Here is an 11301-nt window from a genome sequence, read left to right as displayed (position 1 = left end):
CTTAATTACTTACCCACTTATTTACTTACTTACCTACCTACCTACTTACTTACCTACTTACGTATTTACCCACCCTCTTACTTACTTACCTACTTAATTGCTTACTTACCCACTTACTTACATACTTACATAGCTTCTTACTTACCCAGCTACTTACTTTGCTACTTACATACTTACCTACTTACTTACTTAGCCACTTACTCACATACCTACTTACTTACCTACCTACTTATTTACCTAACTTCTTACCTACTTAAATGCTTACTTACCCACTTACTTACATACCTACATGCATACATACCTTCTTACTTACCCACCTACTTACTTTTCTACTTGCATACCTATTTAGCCACTTACTTACTTACATACCTACTTACTTACCTACCCTCTTACTTACTTACCTACTTAATTACTTACCTACCTACTTACTTACCTACTTTCTTACTTAACCTACTTACTTACCTACCTACTTACTTACCTACCTACTTAATTGCTTACCCACTTACTTACATACTTACCTTCTTACCTACTTACTTACATACTTACTACTTAGCTACTCATTCACTTACGGACCTACTTACATATTTACATACCTACTTACTTATTTACCTATTATTTACCTACTTACTTAACTACTTACTCAGCACTTACGTACCTACTTATTTATTTACCTACTTATGTACCTACTTACTTATTTACCTACCTATTTACTTAGCTAACTTCTTACCTACTTACTAACATACCTACTTACTTACAGAGATGTATAAAGTACTAGAGACCCAGACTTAAGTAAAAGTACAAGTACTCTATCAAAAAGTCACTTGAGTAGAAGTAAAAGTGCTCTTTAAGCACCATACTTAAGTGGAAGTACTAAAGTATTCAACATTTTTTGTACTTAAGTATTGCAAGTAGTTTCTTTCAAAATGTACTACTCAAGTACTGAAAGTAAAAGTACAAGTATTGTGTAATGTAGTTATTAAAGAATGCAGTCAAAAGACATCATATTGTTTTGTTCATTTTAAATCTCTTTTTTGGGGGCACGTCATTAAGCAGAACGAAAAGAAACATGACTTACAATACTGTTTTTCTCTCACGCTTGAACCACAGATCTGACAGATTATAACAGCTTTAACACACACCTTTCAAAGTTGTGTGTCACAAAAACAGTCCATAATCCACTCAAAACGCTATTGAAACCCATTTTCGGAGCACAAATTACTGGTTGTAAACGCTGTAAACGAACGTTCTAATTCACTTGATTTTGATTTTATTGTAAAAAAAAGAAAACGTGTATATTACTGTGTTAAATGAAAATCTGAAATATTTTATGGCTTATGGCTATGATATAGTATTCAAAAATGTTTCATTTTGATTATGTTTTAATTAAATTGGTCCTAAACTTCATATTTTTATAGTATATTTATTCATTCTGGTACTTTTACCATAAACCAACATCTCAACCATTTGGTAGAGGCTGATATTTTAGAAATGATGGGATGTGTTGGGGGAAAATGTATTGATTGTGTTAACTAGCGACATTAGGAATTAAGAAATGCAATAAATAAAAAAATTCGATTGGTTTTTTTCTTGGTGTGACAGTTAAATGGTTACTTGTAATACAATTGTGTCCTTTAATACAGCAGTAAGATATATGAACTGTACCCTTAATTTGACCCGCTCAAAGAAAACACTCTTTCTGAATGTATCAAACAAAACTCATGCACAGAAGACAGCATGAGCATTTATAGCAAATAAACTAATGTAAATATTCTCCCGCCTGCTTTTTAAACGCTGACAGGCGAGGTCTTACACCCCTTTGATTAGTTATTGTCTTCACCTTCTCAACAGAAAGGGCTGCTATCGGCTTTAGAAATGAAAGCGTTGTTCACTGATGGCGGGAAGAACAGCCGCGGTTACAGTCTATGTATGTATAATACGCGGTTATCACAGGTAATCTATAATAGACACAGTGGAGAAAACTTGCACCTCATACACGCCTACCAGGCCAGCGGGTCAAATCTCCAAAGTGAGAGAGGCAGAGATGGAGTCTCACAACATTTCTCTGTAGCAGTGAAATAGCGGCTCATGTGCTGTGCCGCCTTCACTCGCCCTCGCGCCTCCGTCCTTCGCCATAGTATTGCGACACCGCACATAGGAGATAAATGACGTCAGTACGTAATAACCCGTTATGATCTATTACTGAACCGATTTCGACCATTTTGACACCTCTAGTAACGAGTAACGATGCAGCTCATAAAAAATCTATCGGAGTAAAAGTATTAAACTCATCGAAAATATGTACTTAAGTAAAAGTGGAAGTAGGAGAAAAAAAAACAATACTCCAGTAGAGTACAGATACAGCCTTTTAGTACTTAAGTACAGTAGTGAAGTAGTTCTACTTCGTTACTATACATCTCTGCTTACTTACGTACCTACTTACTTATTTATCTACTTACTTACCTACCTACTTTCCTTCTTACTTAGCCACTTACTTACATATCAACTTACTTACCTATCTTCTTACTCACCAACCTACTTACTTACCTACCTTCTTACTTACTTACCTACTTGCTTGCTTAACTACTTACATACTTACTTACTTGCTTACATACCTACTTACATACCTAGTTACCTACGTACTTACGGACCTATCTACTTGCCTACCTAATTACCTCCGTACTTACCTACTTGCTTACCTACTTACTTACGTACTTACCTAATTGCTTGCCTACTTACCTACACTGTAAAAAAATGCAGGGTTCCACATAATTCATTCATGTTGCCTCAACACAAATCAATTAAGTAATTGATTTACAAGTAAAAAAATGTTTTTTGAGTGTACTTACTTACCTACTTGCTTACTTACCCCCCTACATACCTACTTACTAATGTACTTACCTACTTATTTGCTTACCCACTTACTTATGTACTTACCCACCTACTCAGTTGCCTACATGCCTGCTTACCTGCTTGCTTTCTTACTTTCCTACTTGCTTACATACATACTTACCTACATACTTACTTACCTACTTACTTACTTATAAGCTTACCTTCTTAGATACTTACTCAATTACTTATGTACTTACCCACTTAAGTACATAAGTAAATAAGTAAATACAGTGTTCATTTTTCCAAGAACACATCTGTCAATAAACGTGTTATTTGCATTGCACTGCATTGTTGACCTAGACTAGACCAGTAGTTATATGATATCAGTTCCAAATGTCAAAACAGCAGACTTCAGGATCGCTTGATAACCAGCATGGCCTGATTGATTACTGTGACTGATCTACAGATGTCTGGCTTGTTGTGCAGTAGCCTGACCGGCTTCTAGTCATGCATCTGCTGTTTTCCTCCTTTATTTATTCGTGTTATGAACTGCCTGGAGTCACATGAAAGCAGGACAGATCCGGGGGTCCTCGAGACTTGGACCCCATTCAGGACCAGTAAGGATTTTCAAAAGAAGTCAAGAGGAAATGACTTAGTTGTTGAGCAAATAAAAGAAACGGCATGTGTTGTTAATCCAACCTGCTCAGGCCTCAAGTAGAGGCCAGCTTTTCATGTGAACCGCATCACTCAAGGGCTATTGATAGGAAAATCCCATAATTAAAGTTGCAGCATGGTGGTTGCTCTAAAGTGCTAAGCATATAATTACTGCTGGTTAACAGCATTGACTACATTTAGCACTTCTAAATGAAAAAAAAGACACTTGCAAATTTGAGATTCACTTATTCAATCAGTATATTCATAGAGTTTTACTCTAATTTCACTAGTGTAAAAATAAAAAGAAGTTTGGCAAGTAAAATGTTAAGATTGCCTTGAAAAAGTCTAGTCTGAAAGTTTGAAATGATGTGAACATTTAGATAGATAGATCGGATAATTCAGAAAAGTTTGGTATTGTATCTTTTAAAATATTTATTTCAAATATTGATTTATATGTTTTGATCTAATATCAACACAGGCTCACTGTGGATATGTACCCCTGCATACATTTCTGAAGAGGGCAAATTATGTAGCCAGAGGTACATCTGGCTGTATTTCGTCTTTAAAATGAATGCTACAGGACGGTATGACGCCGCCAACAGCTTCTATTTATTTTAGCGATACCAGCTGACTGCTTTCCTCCGTATTGACTTTTTTTTTTTTACGGTTTTACCAGTTTGCCCAGTGGCTTGGGTGTACGTTAGCAGACTTGGAACATGGAGTGGAGTTCACCATGATGATGGGGTTCGAGTCCAGTAAAGAATGGTTCCAAAAACCAGGTAAAACTTAAGTACATAAGTCAGTAAGTGTGTAAGTAAGTAAGTAAATAGGTAAGTACAGTAAGTATGTAAGTAAGCAAGCAGGGGGGTAAGTACACAAGTAAGATAGTAGGTAGGTAAGTAGGTAAGTAAGCAAGCAGTGGGGTAAGTACACAAGTAAGATAGTAGGTAGGTAATTAATTAGGTAAGTAAGCAAACAGGGGGTAAGTACGTAAGTAAGATAGTAGATAGGTAAGTATGTAGGTAAGTTCGCAAGTAGTGGGGTAAGTACATATGTAGGTAAGTAAGTAGGTGAGTAAGTAAGTAGGTAAGAATGTAAGTAAGCAAGTAAGTAGGTAACTAAGTAGGTAAGTAAGCAAGAAGGTGGGTAAGTAGGCGGGTAAGTAAGTAAGTAGGTAACTAAGTAGGTAAGTAAGCAAGAAGGTGGGTAAGTAGGCGGGTAAGTAAGTAAGTAGGTAAGTATGTAAGTAAGTAGGTATAAGTACGTAAGTAAATAAATACGTTTTGGAGTCCAGTGAAGAACGGTTCCAGAAACCGTTAAACGTAAGGTAAAACTAAAGCAAAAAACTAAAAAATAAATATATAAATAAAACGTTGGCTGAAAATATGGAGAAATCATGTGGCCGTGACGGCTTTTCTTTTTCAAGATTGCTTTTGAAAACACTATCGGTTGGGTTTATTAAAGAGGGTGGGTGGGTCAGTCGGTCAGTCATTCAGTCGACAGTTATTTAACCTTGTCAGCTGAAGTGTATATTGTGCCCTCTGGTGGATTTACGCAAAAAGAGGATGCGCAAGAGGAATTTGTGATCATCAAAAAGTGCACACAGCAGCCTCTGGTGGATTTGCAAAAACTGTAAGCAGACGTACCTAAGGCTTCAGATCGATTTAGTTCTTTTTTGCTAGCATTTTGTGAGTGATTTTCTTTTTAACAATTCATATTCACTGTATAAGCTGTAAAATCCATCCATCAGGCACCTTGATGCCAAATTAACATCAAAAAAATGCAAAAAAAATGATTTAATTCCAATTGATCTCCTTGAAGACTGGTCTATTATTGGCATCAAAAAAATGTTGAAAATCATTTACAAGACTGCTTTCAGATAAAAAAAAAAAATTTCTTAGATTTTAATAATTTTGTGTCTTTTTTGGTGGTCAAAAAGTCATCAATGTGGGTATTTCAACTGGATGTCAATTTGTTGTCTATTTGATGGGCTGGGCAAAATCTTGAATGGCATCTGACAAATTAAACCAATTAATCTCGCAGCACAAACCACTTTAGGATGAACGAAGTATGCAATATAAAAGGTTGATTTTAGTAAGTCTTTTGTCACTTTATTTTGATGGTCCGTTTGGTAAGTTTAAGTTACATTGCATCCACATGCCAACTAATTCTCATTAGATTATAGGGTTGGGGTCAGTGTTAGGGTTAGTGTAAGTTGACATGTACTTGCAAAGTTTCTTATAGTCAGTTAAATGTCTGTTTAGCAGCAGTATCAACAGATATTAAGCAGACAGTCTACTAATACTCAAATGGACCATCAAAATAAAGTGTTACCAAATGTTTAAGAAGCACAGAATCCTATTTCATTTTCATTTTTTGAAGAGAGGAGAACAAGCATCACTGCGTGAAGATTCCAACTCAGTGTGCAAGGTTGATGTGTGTGACAGGCTGAAAGATTTGAGGTATCCTCCTTATCTGTAACAAAGACTGAAGTTCAGTCTGTAAAGTTAACGGTATAGTTAAAACTGACTCAATGTCAATTACGAATAAAGGGGCATTCACCAAAATCTTGTGGAGGAAGTACAAGTATTACATTTCAGTCATTTAGGTAGAAATTAAAGCAATATATAATAACATGCTGGAAGGTTTCCCTTTGATCAAGTACACAGGGAGCGGGACTTTAATCCCCTCTTGTATCAATAAAAACACATAACTTGTGACCTAAGCATGCCATTGAAGTTGAATAACCCTAAATACGTCTATGCTGATCAGATTTTTGCATTACTCACCATTCTGGATTCTCAACACGGAGGTCTTGTTACGGTCCTTATGAATTCATCAGGGACAAAGTCTCATTTTCTAGTAGGAGCAGTCAGTGAAATTTGGACCGGTTGAAGGTCTTTACCTCAGAGAGCCGAAGCAGGATGGATTTGAGCTTTGACACATAACATAGGTGTGGGCCTCATATTGTTAACAAGAGCTCAGGACCCTGGACACTCAAACCTGTCACATTTGAATCCAGCAGTGAGAAACTACTGCCAATTCTCATCCGACATTACAGGCAGCAGAGAAGACGGAAATTGACCCCAGGGCCTGATCCCTCCATCTCACGTTATGACCTCAACACCACCCCAGAGAAACCAACCCTGAACGTCTGTATTTAGACAGGCCTTTTGGGAATGCCTAGCTGATCTAATGGTAAGGGCTCTGAGAAATCCTGTGTTTTTCCCATTATTTTTCTTTTCTGAAATTCTCCTGCACTGACTACATTTTAGCATCTGCATATGACTGAGGTGATGACCAAATGACCTTCCATTCCAACACAGGCTCATTCTGAAAACAAAGCCCTATATGCCACAGCCATATCACCCTGCAGCCCAAGACTGGTTACTCACTGAAGCTAAACATGGCTGAGCCTGGTCAGTACCTGGATGGAATGCCACATGGGAAAACTGGGTTGCTGTTGGAGGTGGTGTTAGAGAGACCAGCAGGGGGCGCTCAACCTGAAAGTCCTAATGCCCCAGTAAAAGTTAAGGGGACACTACACTGTAAGTGGGCACTGTCTTTAAGAAGAGATGTTAAACCGAGATCATGACTCTTTGTGGTCATTAAAAGTCCCATGGCAATTCTCATAAAGAGTAGGGGTGTAACCCCGGTGTCCTGGCAAAAGTCCCTCATGATCCTTATAATTATGGCCTCCCAATCATCCCCATACACTAAATTGGCTGTATCACTGTCTCTCCACTCCACCAATAGCTGATGAGCACACTGGCGCCGTTGTCCTGTAGTTGCCGTCGCATCATCCAAGCGGATGCTGCACACTGGTGGTGATGTGGTAAGACCCCCCTCATGATTGTGAAGTGCTTTGGGTGTATGGACATACACAATAAATGCGCAATATAAATACACATTACATTACATATATATAGTTTCTGGAGATAACCAATAATGTAGCCAGAAGTACATATGGCTGTACTTCGTCTTTAAAACGAACGCTACGGATGACCGATTACCTCCATGTGGATGGCTTTTCCGCTGTTACCAGTTCATCTAGTTAGCTCGCCATGTATGTTGTTAGACTTGAGAGGAGCAGAGAGGAGCAGACCACAATGACAGGGTTTGAGTCTGACGAAGAACAAAGACAAAAACAGTAGCCAAAATATCAAATAAACAAGTAAATAAAATCTGAAAACAGGTGAGGGCTTTTTCTTTTTTCTGCTTTTTAAAACTGTTGGTTGGGTTTAGGGAAGTGGATTGGTGGGTCAATCGGTGCTTTTGAAAACATTATTGGTTGGATTTAATGAAGGAGGGTGGGTCAATCGATTGGTCAGTCAGTCAGTCTGTCATTCAGTCAGTCAGGCGGAAGCAGTTTCTGGTGGATTTACGCAAGCAGGTGCGAATGGCACTCAAGAGAAATTTAAGATCTCAAAAAGCATACACAGTGTCCTCTGGTGAATTCGCGAAAACAAAAACTGCAAAAAAATGTAGTTCCTGGGACATATTTGGTGCTCTACAGAAATGTATATAGCGGTACGTTTTCAGAATAAGCCTGGGTTGTTGCATTCATTGGCTGATGATGAATGGATCAGTGTGTGATGAATATTGCACACAGAAACATTCCTTACAAATTAGTTCTTACAAATGTACCTATAGAAAATAACTTAACTACTGTACAATACTACTGTAATGACTAGCAACTCCAGTTAAAATAACACAAAAAACCCAGAAATGTGATAGAAGACTTAACTACATTCAGTTGGTCTGGGAAATGGCAGTAAAAATGAAGTAAGACTGAGGTTATAGCACGATTGGATACTCTGCAGATCCACAGCCTGAAGGAAACCTGTGTTTTCCTATAATTTGCTTCTGAAATTCTCAACCCAGGCTCATTCTGAGAACGTAGTCCCGAGGACGTTTCTGGAGACCGCGAAATACGTCCCGGGAGGTACGTATTTTTGCAGTTTTTGTTTTCGCGAATCCGCGAGAGGCCGCTGTGAGCGCTTTCTCCCGCGCCGTCCTCGCGTAAACCCGCTAGAGGCCGCTGTCGAACGACCTTCTGCCTGTCTGCCTGGATGACAGAATGATTGACCGTGCGACCGGCCAATCGGCTGACCCACCCTCCTCCGTCCCTAAACCCAACCAATGACGGTTCACAAAAGCCGTCCAGAAAAAGAAAAGCCCTCGTCTGATTTTTACCACGTTTTCGGATTTTGACCACATTCTCACCCTGTGATGAACTTGTTCGCTTTATTTTTAGGATTTTGTTCTCTTACCTGATTTCTGGAACCGCTCTTCCCCGGACTCGAACCCGGTCGTCGTCGTGGTCAGCCCCTCTCTGCGCCTCGAGTCCGCCAAAGTACACGAAGAGCTAACCGGACAAACTGGTTGCAGCGGGAAAGCCCTCCACACGGAGGCGAGCGGCCGGCCGGCAAGCGCCGAAAGGAACGGCGTCACACTGCCCCGCAGCGTTCGCTTAAAAAAATGAAATGCAGCCGGACGTACCCCCGGCTACGTATTTCGCGGTCTCCAGAAACGTCCACGGGACTACGTTCTCAGAATGAGCCTGGGTTGGAAATTCTCCAACACTGACCAAATTTTAGACCACATTGCACACAAAAACCTTGCTGGAATTTCCAGATTAAGTCTAGAAACATCCTTAAAACCATACATGAAAGACAAAATTGTTTCACATTATGATCAGGGGGTTGTTGTCAAGTAAAAAAAAGAAAGAAATGCATGAATGAATGAAAGTTTTGCTCAAATTCTGACTTCTTCATACACCAAGTCAAGCGCTTTGGCTCTGCAAGACTATACTATACCTAAAGCTGAGTTTTTTTGGCAACGTGTTATTATAAACAGGTTTGTAGTGAACATGTCCTCCATCACATTGCGGTTTGTAGACCGTTGGCTTGCTGTGATCATAAAGCTCACAGCCATTATGGAAATTCCACAGAGCTCTTTTATTGGAGGTATCTGAGGGCTAACAGTGGGATGTGATGTAATACACTTATCTAGTGCGGGAAATGTGTTTCTATCTCACAATCACAATGCTTGGGGTTTATTTCAACATGGAGGTCCACAATCTATGGTGTGATCGAATTTCCTTGCAAGTACACTGGTGATTCTGTGGTCACTATCTATTGTTTCCCTTGGAATGGAAAACATATAGTCATCAAAGCCGGCAGCTGCTGGCCATACGTAATGGCTCTGATATATGAGGTGTAGAGTGTGTAGTCTTTCGGTTGCTTTCAAATTCATAATTGGATAATTTGAACATCAAGGCAACCAGTGTCACAGAATGAAGGCGCCAGCATTGTCTGTGGGAACTTTAGTGACTTAAAACCTTCCCATTGGGGCTTTACATGATGCCATTTACCAGTATTCCATAGACACAGATGAGACAAAATATTACAGCAAGACACAGGTGAAATGAATATCACTAATCATGTCCTAACAGGGCCACATATGGGCTCATTACCTGATAAGCAAACAATTGAATGTCGTAATTCTGTGTTTTAAATACAGGAGAAAGGGGCAGAAAAAGAGATCTGACAACTTTGACAAGGCCCATATTGTTATAGCGAGGCTTATGTTTTGCTTCCAGTTAGAGCAATGCTTTGAAGGAAAACCCTGGGTCTGGTCATTGTGTTTTCAGAAATGTTTTGATGAGAAACACCGGATCTGGCCATTGGGTTTTGAGCAATGTTTTGATGGGAAACCCAGGGTCTGGCCATTGGGTTTTGAACAATGTTTTGATGAGAAACCCTGGGTCTGGCCATTGTGTTCTGAGAAATGTTTTGATGAGAAACCCTGGGTCTGGCCATTGAGTTTCGAGGAATGTTTTGATGGGAAACCCAGGGTCTAGACATTGGGTTTGAGAATTGTTTTGATGGGAAATCCTGGTTCTGGCCATTGGGTTTTGAGGAATGTTTTGATGGGAAACCCTGGGCCTGGCCATTGGGCTTTGGGCAATGTTTTGATGGAAAACCCAGGGTCAGGCCATTGGGTTTTGAGGAATGTTTTAATGAGAAACCCTGGTACTGGCCATTGGGTTTTGATGAATGTTTTGATGGGAAACCCTGGGTCTGGCCATTGGGTTTTTAACAATGTTTTGATGGAAAACCCAGGGTTAGGCCATTGGGTTTTGAACAATGTTTTGCTGTAAAACCTTGGGTCAGGCCATTGGGTTTTGAGAAATGTTTTGATGGGAAACCCAGGGTCTGACCATTAGGTTTGAGCATTGTTTTCATGGGAAACCCTGGGTCTGGCCATTGGGTTTAGAGGAATGTTTTGATGGGAAACCCAGGGTCTGACCATTAGGTTTGAGCATTGTTTTGATGGGAAACCCTGGGTCTGGCCATTGGGTTTAGAGGAATGTTTTGATGGGAAACCCAGGGTCTGACCATTAGGTTTGAGCATTGTTTAGATGGGAAACCCTGGGTCAGGCTATTGGGTTTTGATGAATGTTTTGATGAGAAACCCGGGTCTGGTCATTGACTTTTGACCAATGTTTTGATGTGAAACCCTGTGTCTGGCCATTGGGTTTTGAGCAATGTTTTGATGGAAAACTCAGGGTCTTGCCATTGGGTTTTGAGCAATATTTTGATAGGAAACCCTGGGTCTGGCCATTGGGTTTTAAACAGTTTTGATGGGAAACCCTAGGTCTGACCATTGGGTTTTGAGGAATGTTTTGATGGGAAACCCAGGGTCTGGCCATTGGGTTTGAGCATTGGTTTCAACCTAGGCTCATTGTGGATACTAACCCCTGTGTACATTTCTGGAAACCGTGAAATGTGTCCCAGGAGGTACGTTTTTTTT

The sequence above is a fragment of the Danio aesculapii genome, chromosome 9, assembly GCF_903798145.1.
Source record: "Danio aesculapii chromosome 9, fDanAes4.1, whole genome shotgun sequence".
Lineage (NCBI taxonomy): Eukaryota > Metazoa > Chordata > Actinopteri > Cypriniformes > Danionidae > Danio > Danio aesculapii.
This window is presented reverse-complemented; position numbering follows the sequence as displayed.